Source organism: Rhineura floridana, chromosome 15, assembly GCF_030035675.1.
Source record: "Rhineura floridana isolate rRhiFlo1 chromosome 15, rRhiFlo1.hap2, whole genome shotgun sequence".
Lineage (NCBI taxonomy): Eukaryota > Metazoa > Chordata > Lepidosauria > Squamata > Rhineuridae > Rhineura > Rhineura floridana.
Genome location: NC_084494.1, coordinates 28,128,150 through 28,134,179, shown reverse-complemented (window position 1 = coordinate 28,134,179; position 6,030 = coordinate 28,128,150).

Here is a 6,030-nt window from a genome sequence, read left to right as displayed (position 1 = left end):
TTGGTGTTGCCGGAAGGCAGGTGTCACTAGGTAGCGGAAGAAGTGGCAAGGCCCAGGAGGAGACCTGATCTTCCTCCTCCCCCCACCACCCAGGGGAGGGATGACAATAGCTCAATTATTCGAATCATGCAGCAGGAAAACCTGTTGGACTGTTGCAGGTGGGGAGGAGCGTAAGTGTAAAAGAATCAGTGGCCGAGTTGTCAAGCGTTTCGTAATTGAGGTATGGAATGATTTGGAGCAGGCAGGCACAGGCTGGCGGGGCACAGAGGAGTTATGCAGGGAGCATTCCTGGCAAGGAGTGGCTGCTTAGAAGAATGTTTTCCAATCCTCTGAAGCACGCTATACTCTTGTTGAATTAAAAATGAAGGCACATTCCACAAGCTAAGAAAAAAAAGCCTTGGGGCACAAGAGTACAAACGGCCCCCACACAAGAGGAGCCCACCCTCTGCATCTCTGCAGGCATTGCCAGTGTTTGTGGATGTGCAGCTGTGGCGATCCAATGATCCAATAACATCTGAATGCAGCAGAATTATCCGACCCCAGCAGAAGCTTGGTGGGAATGAGCAAGGGCAACCAGAGACACAGGAGCCAGCTTGTGTGTATTATCATAGATTCATAACTCAAGGAAGGCTACTGGGAGGTCATCTAGTCCACTCTCTGTTCAACCCAGGATGCAACTGCAGCACTGCTGACAGATGACCTGCCAGCCTCTATGTAGATACTTCTAGCGAAAGGAAAGGCCACTACCTTGCAAGACAGTCTGAGAAACAGCTCTTGAAGCTGCTCTTCAAGTTTAGTTAAAATTTGCTTCCCTGCAACTTCCATCCCAAACCTTTTTTTCCCCACGGACCACTCAAAAATTGCTGAGGGTCTTGGCAAACCACCTGATGATTTTTCTGCCTGTTGCAGCAATTGCAATGTGCTGTGTACAACCCTGTAAGATTTTTTAATTGTATTTTTACAGACACGACATGGACCACCTGAATAATGTTCACAGACCACAGTTTGGGAGCCCCTGTTCTAGTTCTATCTTCTGGAGCAAGAAATCATGTCTAGTCCATCTCCTGCATGACAGCCCCTCAGATACCTGAAAGATCGTCTGACCCCTTACATACCCAGTCGATCACCGTGCTCAGCAGGTGAGGGCCTCCTGCAGACACCATCTCATCAGGAGGTCCGTTCTGCACAACATAGGAAGCAGACCTTAAGTGTTTTGGAATTAACTTCCCGTAAATATTAGACAGGCACCATCTCTGTTGTCTTTTTAGCACTTACTGAAGACCTTCTTCTTTCAACGAGCCTTTTAAGTAGAGACCTTTCCCAGTCTGCATCTGTTGGAATGGTTTGAAAAATGATTTTTAAATGTTTTCAAAGATGCTGTGTTTTGAAGATGTTTTTAGTATTTTATCACTTGTTTGCCACCCTGGGCTCCTTTTGGGAGGAAGGGAGGGATATAAAATAAATATTGGAAGCTGGCTATCATGATGTCCCTGCTGAATCTTCGTTTGCTTTGGATCCATTTGAACCCTTCTCTAAAGCACAAGCACACAGGCAGCTTCAAGCTACCAATCTTCGCTCCAATCATGAGCTTGGAACCCACTTCTGACATCATGCATTATGTATGGAACCCTTATTAATGGCGATTAATGGTATCAGAGTTCACCCAGCTATCAGGGACAGGTATACACAACAGGGTTATATACAACTCCCTGGCATAACTCTACAAAACAGGCCTGCAGCAGGGCTTCTCCCTGGCCAAGGAAGGAGTTTGGAGACTGGGTTGCAGTTAAGGGCACAGCACAGAGTTGATTTGACTATGGCTGGACATAATACAGAGGAGAATATATAAGCCTTTTGATTTTAGGAGACACTAGGGATGGGCAAGAATCTTGATTCAGTTCACATTTCAAGCCGCACTTTCTGAAACAATATGAGAACTGAAACTCAGCCATCCTTTGAAATTCGCACTTTGCAGAATTTTGCAGTACAGTTCTCCAGGCAAGTAAAGAGTAAAAAAATGCATGTACTAATCTAATGTGTGCATATAAATGACTGTATTAGTAAAAATAACGCACAAAAGTGCATTATATTTAGGATAATGTGCGTGCATAGAAAACTGTATGTATTAGGAGATATTTGCACTAAAATTTTCATGAGGATTATTTTAACTAAGATTCGCATATTGCTGTAGAAATGTGGAGAAATGGATTTAAGTTTGGAAAAATGAGAAACTGAGAGAACAGAAATGGTCAGGTTTGTGCATCCGTAAGAGGCACCAAGCTTGAATCACCTTTCAAAGCAGACAAGCTGGTTGGGTTAGGTTTGTAGAGTCTCTCTCGTAACCTAGAATTTATGCAAATTGGCAAGTCCGAGGGGAAACGTCGTCACACCAACTGCTGTCGGTCAAATTTTCTTGCAAAATTTCAGAGTAGCTGCTAGGCAACGTTACTAATATTAGGGAACAAACCCTACCCCATTATTTATATATATATACACACACACACATATATATACAGAGAGAGAGAGAGAGAGAGATGGTCTTCTGTTCTGCGCTCTAGATCCTTGAAGCAGAAACTGGTGCTTTCATTACACACATCCTGTTTTCTTATATGACAGGATAGCCAGGACTTAGCTGTTCTTCAGCCACTGGGAAAAAAGATCAGTGTTTGGAGGTCAGTGAGAGAGGTTAGCTGATGGACAGAGACGGAGTAGCGAGGAACAAGATGCTGTGCATATGCTAGGATTCTGTGGGAGCACAGAAAAAGGCCAAAATGTGGTACTGTGCAGAGGTCAGTATCCCAACGATATTACGGGGGGGGGGACTCAACCAAGTTTCTAGCCCTTATGACTGCATGAAAACACATGGGAAATACCTGCTTAAATCACAGAAGGCTAAGGGGCAACGGAGTGAACTTTCCAGGGGTCAGGCACATGCAAAGCTCTCTGTCTGTCCCCCACCCCACCCCCATGCCCAGCAAAACCAAACAGTGCAAAACAGGAAAGATGCTGAACTAGCATTGCTTAAAATTTGCATTATTTATACAGGGCAGACAACTTTAAAAATATGTTTATTTAGCATGGAGTTTATACAGCCCTGGCAGTGACCTGTCTCGTGGGGTTACTGGGAGGGTGAACTGAAAGCTCACATCATAGTTGAACCTTCTGTGTCTTTTGATCCAGGAGGATTCCCAAGGCAGCTTACATTAAATACTATTAAATTGGGGTGCTTTCTTCCCCTACAACTAGGCTTGGTCTGGGGCGCAGCCACTGTGGCTGTTTCTATCCCATCTCACTCACTCACACACACATATCACCCAACTACTGGAAGTTGCCTGGCTGCCTCCTTTGGAATCTCTCCCCATCCTGACTTCAAGAAAGGGAAGGTCAGCATACAGTAAGTGTGCAGCTGGTTCAAATAGGTAGGGCTGCCATTCGTCATCAAGGACCAATTCTCCTAAGCCCCACCCTATTGTGGTCTTTCCAGCACAGGCCAGTTTAGCAAGCAAACAGCCAGAGGTTTGCTACCTCTTAATACTTGCCAAAAATCCTTTGTAGAAGGGGGAAAGAGCGTCAACACTCTGAGGCCTGGAGTGCTTGCAGAGCAAGGGAAAAGATTGCTGGAACGCCAGATGAGAGCAAGAGCTGACCCTTGGAATATAAAACAGAAGGCCCACAACAGAGGGCTTAACAAGAATCCCACATACCTTTGTTGGTTCGTGCCTGCTCTTCATAGAAGCTCTGATTTCAATGTGAATCACTTAAAAGTGAAATCCAAAACTCATCAGGCACCATTTGAAAACATTTTAATCCTCTCTTCTTCATCCTACCAGCTTCCCAACTCTGTAGTGAGATAAATACCAAGAATCCCCACCATAGGCTGTGTCCAACACAAGCATCAATGCAAAGATTCACTTTTGTTGCCTGCAGGTACAATTGGTTACAATGACGGTGATACCAAATGGAAATGGAATGCCTTCAAGTCGATCCTGACTCATGGCGACCCTATGAAGAGGGTTTTCATGGTAAGTGGTGTTCAGAGAGGGTTTACCATTGCCTTCCTCTGAGGCTGAGAGGCAGTGACCGGCCCAAGGTCACCCAGTGAGCTTCATGGCTGTGTGGGGATTCGAACTCTGGTCTCCCAGGTTGTAGTCCAACACCAACTGGGCAGGAATTCAGTTCAGCTACCAAAGAGGCTGATGGGAAATGCAGTTCTTGGTATCAAGAGGACAGAAGTATATTTTTTACCTTGAAATATCCTAGAGATGCTATTTAAATCACAGCAACTCCCCCCCCACCTTGGACTCATATAAATTAGAAAAAAACCCTAAAATAATCATTTTTAGGTAGTGGTATGAGTAATGCTGCAACGGACTAGGCAAACCAAAATCATGGAAGGAGCTATAGACAATGGTGGACTAACTGAGTTATGGAATAAGAGATACCCTAAGTGGACTGAAATATCAAGAGCAGGAGGTAGCTAAAATGTGGTGTGCTCCAGGTGTTCTGGGCAATTCCCATCATCCCCGATCACTGGCAATGTTGGCTGGCACTGAAGGGAACCTTAACCCAAAACATGTGGAGCACACCATGTTGGCTACCCCTGACCGAGAGGATTTGACCACAGGCATCAGCAGAGTCAAACCTGAACACAGCAACTGTCTTTTCAATACTGCTTGTAACAGGGCCTGTGGAACTCTCTGCTCCAAGATGGCTCAAGACTCTACATATTTGCAGCAGAAAATCCAAATTATATCCCTTACCGTAGCGGCAAAACGAACAAAAAGTTTCCTAATTTTTGGCAGGAACCCTAAGCCTGTTGCTGGTGCAGGGTGTGTGTGTATGTTATCTATTACATGTGGCACTCTGAAGCTTAGAATGCATCATTATTCTAGAGTACTGTGCCAGGTTACCAGCTAAGCCAAGACACTTAATAACTGCCAAAGCTTGAATCCTCCTACTTGCTGAAACTGGTGCGATGTTCTTTGATATGGATCAATTTTAAAAACGTTTGGTCACATCTCCCTTGGCTGTAAGTTCCCCCCTCCTTTGGGGTTTATCATTATATGAAGACAGGAGAGGGGGCTACTTGTGCAGGGGCTGCAAGGGGAATGGGTAGAGTGGAGTGCTTAACTTAGTTAAAATAAGGCGCACTGTAACATACTTTAAAACATCGTCTGTCCCTATGGATTGTTCCTGTGCCATCCTGATGTTTTAGAGATCGGACTTGGCAGCATAGCCCGGTAAGAAGCCAGCCAACATACACGAGGCATACAATGTGAATAGACTGTCTGAACACATTGCCTATCTATGCACTTAACAACGCAGAGTTGGGCCTTGCCCGATAATTGCTGCCTGAGATCTCCTGTGAACAAAATTAAAACCTCCAAATGCCCCCTTCAGCCATGTAAGAACATAAAAAGAGTCCTGCTGCATCAGGACAACCACATGCTTATGGGAAGCCCAAGAGCAGGATCACAGTGGCAAAGCACCCTCCCACTTGTGATTCCCAGCAAGTGGCATACTGCCTCTGACAGTGGAGGGAGGACGTAGCCATTGTGCCTAGTAGCCATTGATAGCCTTATCCTTCATGAATTTGTCCAATGCAGTGGTTCTCAAACTTTTTTGGTTCACGGCGCACTGTGAAACATATAAAAATTTTCTGGCGCACTTCGTGTACAAAATTAGAAATATATCAATATATTTTAGACTATGAATAAAAATAAACTATAGAAAACTATTCTTACCCTATACAAATGAGTTTCTTCTCATCTTTAAAATATACTTTCATAATATTTGAGGAACACCTAGCCACCTCTTAGGGCGCACCAGTGTGCCTGGGCACACCGTTTGAGAATCGCTGGTCTAATGCAATCACCAAAAGAGGAGCATTCTGTGTCCAACTTGGGAGAAGGAACCATGAGCCATTCTGGGATAATTTCAAGCAGCAGGAAAATTCCTAGAAAAACTACAAAATGTTTCCTTTCTGGGCCTTAACCGCCTGCTAGATCTAGTTTGCATGAACAGGAGACG